This window comes from Eleutherodactylus coqui, chromosome 13 (genome assembly GCF_035609145.1).
Source record: "Eleutherodactylus coqui strain aEleCoq1 chromosome 13, aEleCoq1.hap1, whole genome shotgun sequence".
Taxonomy (NCBI): domain Eukaryota; kingdom Metazoa; phylum Chordata; class Amphibia; order Anura; family Eleutherodactylidae; genus Eleutherodactylus; species Eleutherodactylus coqui.
Genome location: NC_089849.1, coordinates 35,767,758 through 35,783,712, shown reverse-complemented (window position 1 = coordinate 35,783,712; position 15,955 = coordinate 35,767,758). Strand labels below are relative to the sequence as shown.

At 47.8% G+C, this 15,955-nt stretch overlaps 1 protein-coding gene across 3 annotated transcripts in view; it reads right to left on the bottom strand.

The window, feature by feature from the left end:
- STAT3 (signal transducer and activator of transcription 3) overlaps positions 1 to 15,955 on the bottom strand; it is a 76,740-nt gene that overhangs the window by 48,038 nt on the left and 12,747 nt on the right. The window contains exon 1 of one of the 3 annotated variants that reach the window (XM_066587415.1): positions 1,528 to 1,641. The exons of the other annotated variants lie outside the window; for them this stretch is intronic. The gene's annotated coding sequence lies outside the window, so the exon portion shown is untranslated. Of the gene's footprint in view, positions 1 to 1,527; positions 1,642 to 15,955 lie in introns of those variants that run through there. 3 annotated transcript variants of the gene reach the window in all.

Genomic DNA, 15,955 nt, shown 5'->3' with positions numbered 1-15,955 from the left:
ATTGCTGGTATATGTACTGGATAGTGAAACACTTCTACATACAGTCTTGTAAGGTGCCCACAGACCATGATACAATGAGAGCTAGGGCTGGGCGATTAATGGCCATTTTGCTATTAACATGGGGGCAAATATCGGGCTAAGCGGGGTTAATCCCTGCACCATTTTCCAGGTTAACAGTATCCAGCTACAGGACTGCTGAGAAGAAAGCTGTATGGCTGCAGAAGGAGAAGGTATATGGGGGGTGGAGGAGGGATGTGACAGTATATGGGGGCTGCGATTCAAATTTGATAATCCATCTAGTAAAGGGACTTTCCGGTCTTCGTCGCAGAGTGCCCATCTTTACCCATTTGATGTGCACTAGTATGCATCAGTAGTCTAAGACACTACATGCTGCCTTGATTGGCCAGTGCTGCCCATGTGAGCAGTGCCGGCCAGTCAGAGCAGCATGAAAGATTTCAGACTACTAATACACGGTGTACATCAGCTAGTCGGATTAGTGCGGCAGCCATCTTTGTTTGTCCAGGACTGGAGGGTTGCTTTAAAAAAAATTTTTAAAAAAATGCTGTGCCTGCGATTCCCTTACGAAAGAAAACGTGTCTTGGTATATTTAGAAAATATACACACAAAAATTTTTTTCAATTTTTATCCAAATCGCCCATCCCTATCTAGTAGGTGCTAGTGATAAAAGAGGGGGAAAAAAACCCTGATGTCCAGAGGCCCTTTTACACACAACGATTAGAGCTCTAAAGCCATCTTTCACTTTTCTGGCAGACGATGATTGCAGGCATAAAATCAATTGTTCGGCAGAAGAGCTGATAGCAGGGACTTCACGCTGCGCTCTCCTTGGGAAGCACTGATAACATTGTCTCAGCTGTCAGTTGCGAGGCAGAACAAAGGGAATGTACTCAGAGAACAGACCACCCGCTGTTCTCTGAATATGGTTCCCAGCAGCTCACACGCATTAATAAGCCATCTTTTGAGCGATCATCTTTGTGTGTAAAAGGGCCTTTAGTCTTTAGCACTGTTGTCTTACAGCGCTATGGTCCTGGGTTCAAATCCCACCAAGGACAACATCTGCATGGAGTTTAAATGTTCGACCTGTGTTTGCATGGCTACTCTAGTTTCTATCCATCCGCATATTTCCCAGAGGAGCATGCATGGCCCTATAAGTCTCCTCACACCTTCTAGATTCCTCTCCCTAAGGAGAAACGATACCTTTCTGACACACGTCTGTAGGCCTCTCACTAGCAAAGCCAGAAACCTTCAGACTGATGAGGTGCAAAACCCCCGAAACAGCTGTCTGAATGGTTTTCTGGCTTTGGTTCACAATTCCCAGTTATTGTTACAAGACTTGTTAAAAAGTCTGACATTGACTTTCAGGAATGCTGCCTTCCAATAGGTGGCGCTGTAGAGGTATTGTTCTCACTTGCACACATCTATATACATGTGCTTCTTAGCCATAATGAGAAGCATAATAATAAGACAGCAATAAGTCCAAGAGGCTACAGTCCCACATCCCAGACTCACCAGCTGCGGACCCCGGCGTGCACTTGCTCCCCAGCCTTCAGTTTGTGACCCCTGGCTTCCCTTTACATAGCAGGAAGTAACAATAGTCTCTGCTGTGAGCCGTACATAGCTGGCTGTATACACAGAACAGACAGCCGCATGCTCCTGCTTCCAGATTTAACCAAGTTCAAATGCTTCCAGTAAGAGGGAAGGAGGAGTCTACCCGGAATCCATGTACAGGATGACAATGCTGCTGAGCTGGAGAATACACATTACTGCCACCACCAGCCAACAACCACACCGCTTCCCTCTATGTAGAGACATGTCAGCAGTACAGAGCAGTCAGACAGGGGCAAAGAACACAGCCCATTGTTCTCTATAGGCAGGTAATCAACGCCACCCATATGAATTACATTGCATATGTGTGGCGTATATATGCGTTGTGTCAAATATATACATTAAGAAAAGAAAAAAACCAGATGGACTGCCCGCACGGACCACGATCGCGGAATCCGTAATTCAAACCTGGTCATGTGAGACCGGCCCAAGTAAACCAGACCGCTGCACAACATTGCTATGTTTGACTCAGGAAAAAAGTGGTCTTACCCATGATGGCGCCTACATCAAGTATAGTCCATCGTGCTAAAAACAAATATTGCTACAGACCTGATAAAAGAAAACATAACAATTGCCAACACAAAGGGGAAAAAGATTTTTGGTCAAGACTAAATAAGCCCCGCCCTCCAGGGATTAAGGGGGCTATTCTTTGATGCTATTGTGTCAGCACTGTATGGGTCCTGATGGAGGTTTGGGGTGCTGTTAAAGAGGCTTGTACTGTACTCAGATTGCCCGATGACAGATTCCCACTAATTGGGGTCATCATCAGTAATCAATGAAGCGATAACAGTCCTCCCTGACTAGTCCAGTAACATATCCATCTCTACAATTGCCCTTTTAAAAATAGAAATCTATTTTAGGTAATTATTAAAATTTACATAAGACTAAAGGCATTAAAAACGCTGATCTGTAAGGTATGTGCAGGACGGGAAATAAACTACTAGTAACAGTATGACTGATGACTGGGATGACAGCTAATCTGGAGAATGGACGGCTGGAAATAATGGATTAGATGGGTCACTTTGCACTCTAAGGACATAATGGAAGCAGGAGAAATCTGATCTGTGTGATCTCTTCAAGGCTTTGCCCTTGGAAGATGCAATATATATTGTGGAGACATCTCTGACGTATGAAGCCTCCCCATCTCTTTATGTTACCATGGTTAGGGAGAAGCAGCACAACAATGAAGAGCGCTGTGCCTTGTACCGTTGGAGTGGAAAACACCGTGCTGGGATGGTAAATGCATTCGATTTGTCATGGTGGATATCAAGCTCTGACAACTAATGGCATGGTCACACCAAGAAATAATTCATGAAACATGTGGCGTTCCTTCCAGCAAACGTATCGTCATACATTAATAATGTAGACCAAGATGCCATTTTAGTCATTTCTCTATAGAAGGCCTTAATAGAGAATAGGGTCATGGGACAGCGGTCTGTCATATCACTCAGGTCTTCAGCTCAAACACTGAGCTACGGGTAGAGAAGGCACAAAGTGCATAGATGCCAGGGTAAACATTAGAGATGAGCGAGCGTACTCGGAAAAGCACTACTCGCTCGAGTAATTTGCTTTATCCGAGTATCGCTGTGCTCGTCCCTGAAGATTTGGGTGCCGCTGCGGCTGACAGGTGAGTCGCAGCGGGGAGCAGGGGAGAGCGGGCGGGAGAGAGGGAGAGAAAGATCTCCCCTCCGTTCCTCCCCGCTCTCCCCTGCAGCTCCCCGCTCCGTGCCGGCACCCGAATCTTCCGACCCGAGCACAGCGATACTCGGATAAAGCAAATTACTCGAGCAAGTAGTGCTTTTCCGAGTACACTCGCTCATCTCTAGTAAATATGTATTCAGAGATATGCCAGGTATGTTGACTCATTAGACATGACCAATCCTGGCAAACTGAACAAAAGGATTTGCTCGGAACTAAGAAGAAAAAAATAAATGGTTTCCTTCTTCCTGAAACAGCACTGCATCTGTCCAGGCCTGTGCAGCTCAGCTTTACTGAAGTGAATTAAAGGGGTTCTGACATGAAAAAAAAAAAATTGTACTCACCTTGCCTGGCCTGGCCCGATCGCCAGGCATGTCCCCTCCAGCCGGCATCTTCTTCTGTGCCTTTAAAGCAGAGCAGGAGCGGTCAAAAAGACCGCTTCCTGCTCTGGTCCGTCCGTCAGGCACTTCCGAGGTCAACGGACGGACCGCCACAGCAAGCACGTCACAAGCAGTGCTTGCTGTGGGCGGCCCGTCCGTCCGGCTGAACTCCAGAGTGCTGCGCATGCGCAGTGGAGACGCAGCCCGTCCTGACTCCTGTCAGAGGGCACCTCTCCACTGCGCATGCGCGCGATCCCGGAGCGGCGCGGCTGCTGGAGGAAGAAGACTGCCTGCCGGGAGGCATACTAGCACTTTCTGCTTAGGTTAAGCAGCGCTGCTGATTAGAGCCACCTGATTGGCTCTTCGGCACCACGTGACTGCACAGCGTGCACCAATCAGGTGGCTCTAGTCAGGCTGCTTAACCTAAGCAGAAAGTGCTAATATGCTGCCGGGAGATGACCCCCCGATGTCAACAACAACAGGAGAACAGGTAAGTGTTATCTTTTTATGCTTTAGCAGCCATTAACCCATGGGTTCCCTGGGTCCATTAGGCAGACCAGGGAACAATGGCTGCTAAAGCATAAAAAAATTATTCATGTCAGAACCCCTTTAAGTTGAGCCACAATGCCACAAAACAGAAAAAAAAACCAAACCCGTTTTTCAAAGCGAGCCAGGTTTTCCTGATCCTGTACAGCCCTTTTAACCCCTTAGTGACAGCTCCATTGCCTTTTTAAATCCTAGCAAAGTGGGCTTTAATCCCCAAGGACGTAAAAACATACTGCCTCTGAAAATTAAAGCCCCATGGGCTGAGGACGTGACTGTTCCATTCTATCGGCGCCCAGAGTTAGCTGACAACTTGGAGCAGTTATGGGGGGGCCACGGGAAGCTTCCCACTTCCCCCAGTCATGTGATCGGTGCCATCTGACAGATAGCGCTGATTGCATTAAAGTAAATAAAAAGTGGGGAAAAAAAGTAAAAGTTTCAGCTCCCCTAACAGATCGCATCCATGAGGAGCTGAAATTACTCACCCCCATCCTTCGCGATGATCTGGTCTGGAGAGGACCCTCATCTATCTTCTGCACATGAGCACCATAGGAGAAATGGCGATGTATGCACAGAAGACCGAATCGTCGTGGGACATTTGCAACCTCCTGGCTTCCGGCTACTGAACAAGAGTTCACCGGGGACTGCGGCAACCGGTCCCTGGGGTTGTGATCTTCGCTATCCAATGGATCAGATCCATGAGGGGGGGGGGGGGGGGGAAGTTGAAATACTCACCCCAGGCCTCCGCAATGTCCCTTGGCGATATGGTCCTTCCAGGACCTCTCTGTCAGATGCAAGCGCATAAGTCCTCATGCCCCGGGAGATTTAAAATACCTCTGCTCTGAAGATCACAGTGTAGCTGCTCAAAACCGCTGTGAAGCCCTTGCATAATAGGTCAATCAGGTTGGGGTTACATGGAGACTTCGCAGGGAGTCTTACCAATATTAACCATCCAGCTACAGCTGCAGTCCTGGGAAATACTGCGGGGCGCATGCAAATGGTTGCACTCCTGTGAACTGCAGCTGTTGATCACTAGTTAAAATTGAAAAGTCCCAAAAAGTCTCCATGTAGTCCCAGCCTCGTTCACATGGGTGTACATGGGTTTTGGTAGCATAACTATGTTAAGCATTTACATGCAAAAAAAAAAAAAAACCCCCATAGAAGGGCCCATTGATTTGCTGTGCAAATACGCCGGATTCCTGCTTATTCATTGCGCATTTGTGCTGGCCTATTCACTTCAAACGGCCCATGCTGCTGTGTAATAGGCACCAAAATAGGACATGCGGCTTTATTTTCCACGCAACTGAACATTGGGTTAAAAAAAATCCACACATGTAAACAAACCAACTGAAATCAATGTGTTCTATTCACTGCAAACAATGCGTGTAATACACTGCGCAAATACAAATATGTAAATAACAACCCTTTGCCCTCAACCCAGGCTTTAGCTGAAGACCTGTGCAAACTGAGAGAAACCGGTTACCAGGAAAATGCGGCCCGCGGCGGATCTAGCACTAACACAACTGTCCTCCTATAAAGGGGAGGAGTCCCTGGGAAGTCACCATCTCTGCTGGGGACCACTATTAAGGCAACCATTTATACTGGGGTCCCTATGGGGGGTAATTATTATTATTGGGAACCTTAATACTACTGGGTCACTTCCTACTGCAGCCACGGTACAGTCTTACATTTACAATTGGCCCTTTGAAGGTAACCATAAGGCTGATGGGTCTATTGGTTAAAATGAGTGTGACGCCGCTGGTGTAGAAGAATCAAGACGCTTTAATGTTTCAAGAAAGAAGAAGAATTTCAGATGGTTTCCTCCAGCATTTTTTCTTCTAATCCCAGACCAACCCATTAAAGCCCAATGTCCAAAAAAAAACTCCACCGTGCATATGTGGCAGTGCGCCCACCCATATCTGCAGTGGAGTAGATGGAAGACCCGCACAGTCACGCAGAGGAACCGGACGGGTAAATAACCCGCGGGCAGGGTGGGCTTCCGCCCGCCTGTGGACATGAAGCCTAAAGGGGTTGTCTGTGGGAACCCGGCTGATCGCCAGACCCACTGTCAATATGAACATGCTGGAAGCAGATAGTGCTGTACTTATTGGTACAAATTCACTGGGGGTTATGCCTGTAATACCAAACTGTATTATTGACAGCGGGCCAGGTGGGGATTCCCGCCCATCAAATATTGATGACCTAGTATGAGGATCGGTCATCAATAGCTCAAGTCCTGGACAACAATGTGAAAAGTTAAGTCCAGAGTTAGAAAAAAAACCTACTAAATTCAGAATATATAATAAAACAAACATTCACCCGTGAAATCCTCCACCGCTCTAACAATAATGCGCCCGTGGTCACCCATCCGTTTTTGTTCACATGCCATCAGCAATGATGTGCCATAGCTGTGCTGGAGAGGAAAGGAATTCAAAGGGTTCATCCCCCAAATGCAGGTAATCCCCAACCACAGGAGAGGGGATACCTTGCTGATTGGTGGGCGTCCGACCGCTGGAACTCACACCGATTCTGAAAACGGGCCTCTGGCATGTCTTGAAGCGAGGGCAGCGACAGTCACATATGTGCACCATTGATTGCAATGGGACCACCAGAGATAGAGTTCAAGTGTTTATTTTATTACATACTTGATATTTTTTAGGTCTTCTGGAAAGCCCCCTATTAGGATGAATATTCGGACACTATATTGGGAAGGTTATATGAGCCGCAGAAGCTTACAAGAGGCAGCTCTCACTTAGTCTAACTCAGTTGCTGTATATACTGGGGGACTCTGGTTGCCCCACTTCTAGCTGCTTTGCTGCAGGAAGCAGACAGCTCTGGAAATAGCACAGTGGCATGGATTGGGTACTGCAAGTTGGGTCCCATTCACTTCAATAGGGCTCAGCCTTCAATAGGGCTCAGCCTTCAATACCAACCTGGGCCACTGCATATTGTACGGAGCTGTCTGCATCCTGCAAAAAAACAACTAGAAGTGGGACAACTCTAACATTGCAGAAACTCCAAATTACCAAGCCCCACTAGAGGTTTCACACACCGGTCTAAATAAACCATGTGCGGGGCTCAGAGCAACAAGTTTATTAAGAGGGGAAATGCCTTCTTACATTATGCTTCACCCATATTTTGAAAAAGTAGTGAAGCCCGGCGTTAAAACCCCAGAAACTAGAATTTTGGCACATGCATCAAAAATGTTTCGTATGGCAGAGAACTGGAGTAGATGCAATATATACACCCCAGAATGTGGCCCAGGGCCAACCGGACATGGCTCCCAGTTTTGTCAGGTTATTGTTTAGGCTGTATTTACACAGATGAGCGCAACGTAGGTCAGCGAGCTTCACATTACATTTCAGTACGATTTTCCTGGCTGTATGAGGTGTCGGGAGATAAAAATGCATGGTTTGCATCAGATTTACATCCAGTTTTCACGTGTGTGACGAAAAAAAGAAACAAACAAGTGCATGTTGTCAATAGTAAAATGCACATCGAATGGCGCGCGAGTGCGATGTGCGTTTTTCACTCTCCCATAGAAAATAAATGGGCAATTCTTGCAGCAGAATTGCAGAGAAATAGAACATGTTGCGATTTTTCGATCTCGGACTATCTGCCCGCGGGGAAAAATAAATCACTCATGTATATTAACCATTTGAAACCAATTGGACGGAACGTGGCAAAAAAACATAAATGCAGCCCAAGGTCGCTTTCACACAGAGGCGAGAAAATCATGCAAGATGTGTGCATTGCGAGACGCACAAATCTCAAGCAAATGTGAACCCCAATTCTTTTGAATGGAGTCATATACACGAGCGATTTGTAGCACGCCCTAACTTTTTGCGTTCCTGAGAACGCATCGCCTATTCTTTACTGCGTGCGATGTGCACACAATTGCGATGTGAGGTCTCCCATTTAAAACAATGGGGAACACTTGCCGATCCTCTAACATGCCAGAAGTGATGGGAGGAGTTTACCAGAAAAATGCCTCACATCAGCGTGAAGACGCACGTTGGCGAGCGCCATACAGGGCCGAGTTTCGCCCGTCTGCAGGAAGCCTCGGGGTACTCAATGCTCGAGCTGTGGATCACAATGATGTGTGCTGTTGCATGTGGTCATACAATAAATCTGACTATGCAGCCGATGCCTGTAATACAAATCCTTCAATTTCTCCCATAGAGCGCCCCCTAGTGGTCTGTTATTGAGAGGTGAAAGAAATACCTTTAAAAACAAGCAAAGTAAACTCTAGGTTCGTGTAGTTTCACATCTGCAGCAGGCTCCGTCCGGGGAGAAGGAAAGGGGAATCCCTGCGGCCAAAGGGCTCTGTCTCAGGATGGACCCAAACAGCGCCGGACGGACCCCATTGACTATAATGGGGTCCGCCTGCATTCTGAAAGCCAGATCTGCAGCAGACGCAGATGTAAAGACGGCCTTAAAATGCTAACACACAAACCGAAAAAATGTAATATATATGGGACGAAGAGTTCAAGACCCCGTTTGCAAAATACAGTGATGAAGCGAAACAGAATTTCACCGAAACAAAAACATTTAGTGGGAAGGTAAAAGCTGCGCGGGTCTGTCAAACGAGGGGAACTTTCTTTTTCGTTATGCAAAGTAGTCATCTAAATATCAGCGCCTTCTTACATGACGTTAGATGTGTGTTCACACCTCCACTTTCCTTACCATAAGCAACTTGCATTGCCATCAAATACAATAACCAAAACAAGAGCTCCTACGAAGAACACAAAAACATCAGCAGGCGATGATCAACTCCAACTTCAGAGCGTCATTGTACGCAGCAGCTCCGAGAACCGCGACCTCTGTGGCATACTAACCATTATCTGAAAGGTAGCACAAAAACCCCTGAACCTCCTACACAAAGCTACAGTATACGGAGAACGTCAGCCCTAGTCACTGCCACAATCTCTATAGTCCTACCTACAATACTAATAGAACGATAGAAGACAGTACTTGGATGGACTAGAAACATGCGGGCATCTCCTCACCTTCAGTACTATGAAGCATTTCACTTATACTAGCAGAGGTTTGTGCTCCAGAGCTGCTCTTCTTACTATACAGCAAGGGCAAAAAGTTGCAGTCGTAGTCAGCCGTTTTGGACGCTGAGAAAAGCCATCTTTATTCACTCGACGAGTTATACATATTTACAGATTGCGTTCTCTACGGCCTCCGCATGACAACCCGCTTGTACCATGCAGCTGGAAAGGTTAGTGGAAACGTGTCCCCAACAACCAGGCCTTGCTGCCTGGTGCTTAGAGATGAATTAGGTCCCACTTGAGTCGCAGACCACTCCTGCCAGGAAGAAGATTAAAAGGGTTCTACAGAACCTTTACCATTGATGACCCGTCCTAAGAATAGGTTATCAACAGCTGATCGACAGGGGTCTTTCGGGCAGGATCTCTGCCAATCAGCTGATTCCCAGCAGCACTGCCGGTATTCCTAGACAGTGCTGTCTGTATTGCAGTGGCTCAGTTTGGTACTGCAACTACAGCTCCCGTTGCCATGGTGAAGTTTGTAAACTAGTTTGTAAGATTCAAACGGAAAATCTTTATGAATATAAATGGTGTCATTTGTTGAGAATAAAACGACGTATCAACGATCAACTGCAATCAAAATCACATAATTGAGAGCTGAATTCCAAATTGCCCAGAAAATCAATTGGTGTGAATTTTATCATGGCAATTCACAATGTGACTCAGTATTGCGTATGGCTCTCTCGTGTCCGTATGCACTCCCCAAAACATCTGGGTATGATCTGGGTCCTGATGACGTGACGGATGGGGTCTACTCCCAGACTCTACTTGGCAATATCAGATGCAGCGGTACAGAATGTCCCAGAGGTTCTAAATAGGATTCAGCTCAGGAGAAAGTGAGGGCCAGTCAGTGGCATCCATGTCTTCATCATCCAGGAACCTCCTACACCTTGGCCACATGAGGTTGGGCACTGTCATGCACCAGTGTAAGGTCCAAGAAAGTTACCTGGATGAAATCCCCAGAGCCCAACAGTAATGAGAGTATTGTTGATGGCCACAAGGATATTCGTCCTCAGCCATCTCTGACCCACCACCAAACCAGGCATGCAGGATGATGTTGCAGAGGCTTGTCCAATGCTTAGTATAGACCTGCTCCCATCTGTGAAGAGGCGCCAGCGGTGGACCTGCCAATTCTAGTGTTCTCTGGTGAATACCAATCAAGCTACACTCAGGTCCTTAAGTGGGAGCTGTGCCAAGTGGCTCCTAGTTGCCACAACGTCTTACCTACTGAAGTGCCATGAATGTTGTTTGGCTTCCCATACATGGTAAGATTTGTCGGCCTCTGCCTTGAGGTATATCTCAGACACCATGGAGATGTACTTTAAAAGATACATAGTCAGAAAAATGACCATAACCATCATCACATGATATGAATAGCCCTGGTCCGTTCTGTAGAGGATCGTGCTAGGGTGACATAATAGGGTTCTGCCCAAGTGGGAGGAAACAGGAAAGCTGTGGAGTTTCCGTCAAATGGATACATCGTATCAACAAATAACAGACCACATGGAAACAGATCATCAATTTCTATCCACAAAGAAGGTACATGAACTGTTTAAGGAGTGTCCAGAAATCATTTCCACAGCAAACAATAGAGATTTATCATGGAGAGAGATCAGCTTGTCTTAAAGGGGCCACGCAGCCAAGTGCATTACGGCTCCAAGGAATCTCTTGAGTTGCAGAAGTTGCTATACATCGCCCAATGACATCTACGGGGCCTACTTCTTGTAGCCTTGCATGCTTCTATGAGAAACGTGCATAAAAAGAAAAATAAATAAATAAGAAGCATGCATTTACACTTAAAATGGTATAGGCGATATACGGTTGGATCAGTTTTGTTTTTACATGAAAAACATGATTACTGTAACGTTTTTAATCTCTAATAAAGTTTTGTAGTTCCACATTTTTTTGTGCTTCAGGACGGGATCCTGCTTACTTTGAACAAGCGGCGGCTGCAGACAGTCTGGTTGGTGTGCTGCTCCCCAGACTCCGTCCTGCATTGTCTGCCCACATATTCCTGCTTTCTTTATACCATTTGTTATCTGGTCTCCTAGCAACTTGCGTACTTACCCGCGTCCATATGCAATGGTAAATACTTATGCAATGTTGTTTTGAACGCATCCATAGAGATTAAAGGGGTTGTCTCGCGAAAGCAAGTGGGGTTAATGGGGCTCATATGCGATCCGTCAATGCATTTTATTACCCGCGTACTATCGTGCATCATACGCTTGAACGCCAACTCTTCCCTTCCTGCAGGGCCAGCGCTGACATCTGCCACAGCAGAGCTCAGCGATCCAGACTGGCGCCTTTCACCTTCCTCCACCGCTGAACAGATGACGGTCACAGAGGGGCCACAGCCGCCAAGAAGACTTACCGCGGCCCGCCGGTCACCTTGCTCCACCGCCGAAGAGCTCATGGGAATGTTAGGGCCGCAGCCGCCAGTAAAAGTCACCACGGGCCGCCTGTCACCTTCTTCCACTGCAGAACACGTAATGGCAACGGAGTGGCCGCAGCCGCCAGGAAAAGTCACTGCATGCCCGCTACAAGTGAACGGAGGCCATAAGGTGCTGCAATGCCGGGAGGCCGCCGCCTACAGGACCTGTGAGGGCGAGCAGCACTCACAAATGCTGACCACCAGCTGTCACCATCCTCCACGGCAGAGCAGGTAACAGGAATGGAGGGACCGCAGGCGCCAGGGAGAGTCCGCGCAGAACCGCTACACTGGAGCACAGAGGCCGCCGCCTATAGGACCTGTGAGGCCCAGCACGGATAGACAGCCATGCAGCCAATCACAAACAAGTGGCCGTCAACCCCGTGTCAAACTATCTGTATCTTGGTGCCACCACTACTTCCGGTGGCGTCAAGATACACTAATACCAACCTCGTGGACAGGCGAAGACAAACGTCCTTCGTCTAGACGCAGAAATGACGCTGTAGTACACTCATGGGAAAAATTGGCCTCGATTCTGCTGTTAAACTATTTTTTTTAAGAAGGTGGGTAACCACTAATATATATTACATACATGTACGTACACACACACACACACACACACACACAGTAATTCTATAGAGGTTTGTTTTCACATGAGCCATTATGGGAATTTTAACACAGCCCTTTCTCTTTTTCGATTATTAGTTACTCTCCCCCAATTTCACAAAAAAAATTGTAATTCTTATTTTTCTGTTGACGTCGCCGTATGAGGAATTGTTTTTCGCAGGGTGAGTTATTTTTCAATAGTACTATTTAATGCACCATATAATGTACTGAAAAACTTTACAAATTCTAAATTGAGTGGAAAAAAAAAAAGAAAGCAATTCCACTATTTTTGGGGATTCTTGTTTTTACAGTATACACTGCAGCAAAAATGACATGGCACCTATATTCTATGGATCAGTACAATTAAAACAATATATTTATGTAGGGGGGAGCGTGGCCTAACCGAGCACCAAGATGGCCGCTTGATCTTGGAGCTCTGTGAGCCTTCTTCCACTAAAGCAACTTAAAGCCACAAAAGAAGCATCTTATATAACCTACTGAGACCCTCAGATCCCTCTCCACCAACCGAGCTACTGAAGCAACTCTGCCCGACAGCTGACAAGGTATTCAGGGGACTGTGTCCCCCCGCGTGCTGCCGAGCTTTCCGCCGCGCCTGGTCCCCCCTCCTCCCCCCCCCCCCCCCGGACGGCCCGCTCTGCCGGAGTAAACCGGAACCTCCCGTAGCCCTCCAAAGACACTAAAGTGATCTGCAGTCACCTGAAGAGCCTACCTTAGAGACCGGCGAGTGAAGACGGCGGAGGTGAAAGCGCTGCATCCGCTCGTGACGGCGCACCTGACGTCCCCGACGATCTCTCTCCTCCGTCGGGGGTAGGTGGGGGGGTCCATCTCGGCGGCGAGCCCCGCACTACCGCCCGACGCTGCCCCGGAGGGAACGACCACACTCCCTGCTGTGCTGAAACCAGGGGAGAGGGGTGCCTCACCTGCACGACAGCTGATAAGAAACCCATAGGACTTTGCCCCTCCACGTGTTGCGGGGCTGCCTGCCGTGCCTGAATCTCCCCCCCCCCCCCCCCCCGAGCGATCGGCTCCGCCGAAGTAATCCGGAGCCCCCCCCCCCCCGTAGCCCTCCAAGACACAAAAAACGACCTGCAGCTGCTTGGAGACCTCGCTTTTGGTGCCGGTGAGTGAAGACAGCGGAGGGGAGAACGCCGCATATACTCGCTGCCTGCTGCGATCCACCGGCGCGCCTGACGTCCCCGACGATCTCTCTCCTCCGTCGGGGGGGGGGTGGGGGGACCGGCTCGGCGGCGAGCTCCGCGCTACCGCCCGACGCTGCCCCGGAGGGAACGACCACACTCCCTGCTGTGCCGAAAGCTGAGAAGGGGTGTACCTCACCTGAACACTCTGCACTGCTGGCCGCTGGAGCTCCGGAGGTCCTGCCTGGAGCCCTGCGGTGCCGGAGGAGAGCGAAGTGACTACCGCATATACAAATCCTGCACTACCGGCGGCAGACGTCCCGAAAGCCCCTAAAGCCCTTGTCGCTGTATCAGAGCTGGGCGAAGTACCTGTCACCCGCACATAACCCACGCATGCACCGGGGATTCCTAGCCAGCACCCTGCTCTACCAAGGTTAGAGGGGAAATCTGCCACATCAGATAAAACCCCATAGCTGTCTAACACCATATTGAAGAGCCAGTCTATTTTCCCCAGCTTGGTGGAGAACAGGGGTGAGAAAATATAGGCTATTAACCCCTCGCTGACTACAAGGGATAAAGCAAGCCCACTCCAATTGTGCCCTGATGACCCGACGCAAATCCTCCAGAGCCCATGCGGGGCGATTGGAGGAATTCTTTGCCGCGCGAAGCGGCAACTGTGACTCCGGCGTTGATGCGCTCTCTGAGTGAAGAAGGAGAATCTCCAACCTCCAGCTCCTCGTCACCTCGAGAACTATCACCAGACCATCCGGGCGATTCCGAGGTAAGCAAGACACACAGACATCCGGGACACGAAACCTCTTTGATACCACAGACATCAAAAGAAAGACCCCCTGACAGACAGACACACGGAGCCCATAAAATGGCGCCGACCTCACAGAGTAGAAGCCCACTATATGTCTCCCCTTCTGCTAGCCCTCTTAAGCAGCGCCCAAAACTAGCAGGAGATCAGGAAGAAAGAATAAAAATGCCTCCTGTAAATGACTATCTCTACAATGCTTACAAAAGAACAGCCAGCAACAGAAGCCTTTATAAAAGAGATGGTAGTTGCACTAAGAGACTCCCTACAGTCTAACTTTGATCTTCTATCCTCTACATTGAAAACAAGCCTAATGGAGTTTGATGAAAGGGTCACCCACACAGAAAACAAAATGGGAGAGCTCACGCACTCACACAACGACCTCATCGACTCCCACTACGCTCTAGCAGAGGAAGTAGAATTGCTCAAAACTAAGCTGGCGGACGCAGAGGACAGAAACCGCCGAAATAATATTAAATTTAGAGGTATACCGGAATCTGTCCCTCCATCAGAAATCACCAAATATCTTCAACAACTAATACAAGCGCTGATACCTGAAGTTTCGCCTATGGATCTGATAATAGACAGAGCTCATAGACTGCCTAAGCCCAAATTTATTCCGGATACAGTACCAAGAGATGTACTGGCACGTATTCATTTTTTCCATATCAAAGAAGCGGTTATGCAGGCGGCCCGAAAACTTAATCAACTACCAGCTCCATACTCTAATATCCCCCTATATATGGACTTATCACAAGTCACCCTACAAGCCAGAAAGAAATTCTCGGCTGTAACCAGCACACTTCGACATGAAAAGATCCCATACAAATGGGGTTTCCCCCCGAAATTGATAATCCAAAGAGAAGGCGTAAACCATACCCTTTCGAAACCAGAAGACGCGGCTGCTCTCCTGAAATCGTGGAATATTCAACTTTTTGAAATCGCAACCTCGCCTCCCTCCAGGAGAACCAGAGAAGTGGAGAGGAATCGACCCCCACGCAACCCAAACCGTTGAAACGACGAAAGCACTCACTGCCAATGATGAGAGTCTGGGAGAAGGCTCCACCTAATTGAACTTTCCACCCCCCACAGATGAACAACAATATATTTATGTATACAATAAAACCTCTACCACCATTGACATCTACTAAGGCAGATTTCCAGTGAGGCCATTTTTTTTAGCCAAAATTTTTTCTCTAGTAACTTTGGTTGCCTCTAATAACACCCGTGTGTGCCGGCCCACAGGACCTTGCTGCTGAACCCACATGATCTCCTGCTTGGCATCTCCTCCTCCTGCTGTTAGTGCAACCCACCCATCTCAATAACAGCACAGAGAACACAGTGATAACGCTGAGGACAGATAATGATGTCACCTGCAGTTCTATGTAACACCACAGAGAACACAGTGAGAACGCTGAGGACAGATGATATACTGTACTACAGTAGATGTCACCTGCATCCTATGTAACAGCACAGAGAACACAGCGATAACGGACAGATGATGTAGTAAATGTGATCTGCAGTCCTATGTAACACCACAGATAACACACAGTAATATGTTAAATGTTAATTTATTCTTTACAGTAGTCTTATATTCGTTTATTATTGTTTTTGGTACTAAAGACCATATTTATTCTCTATTAAATGTG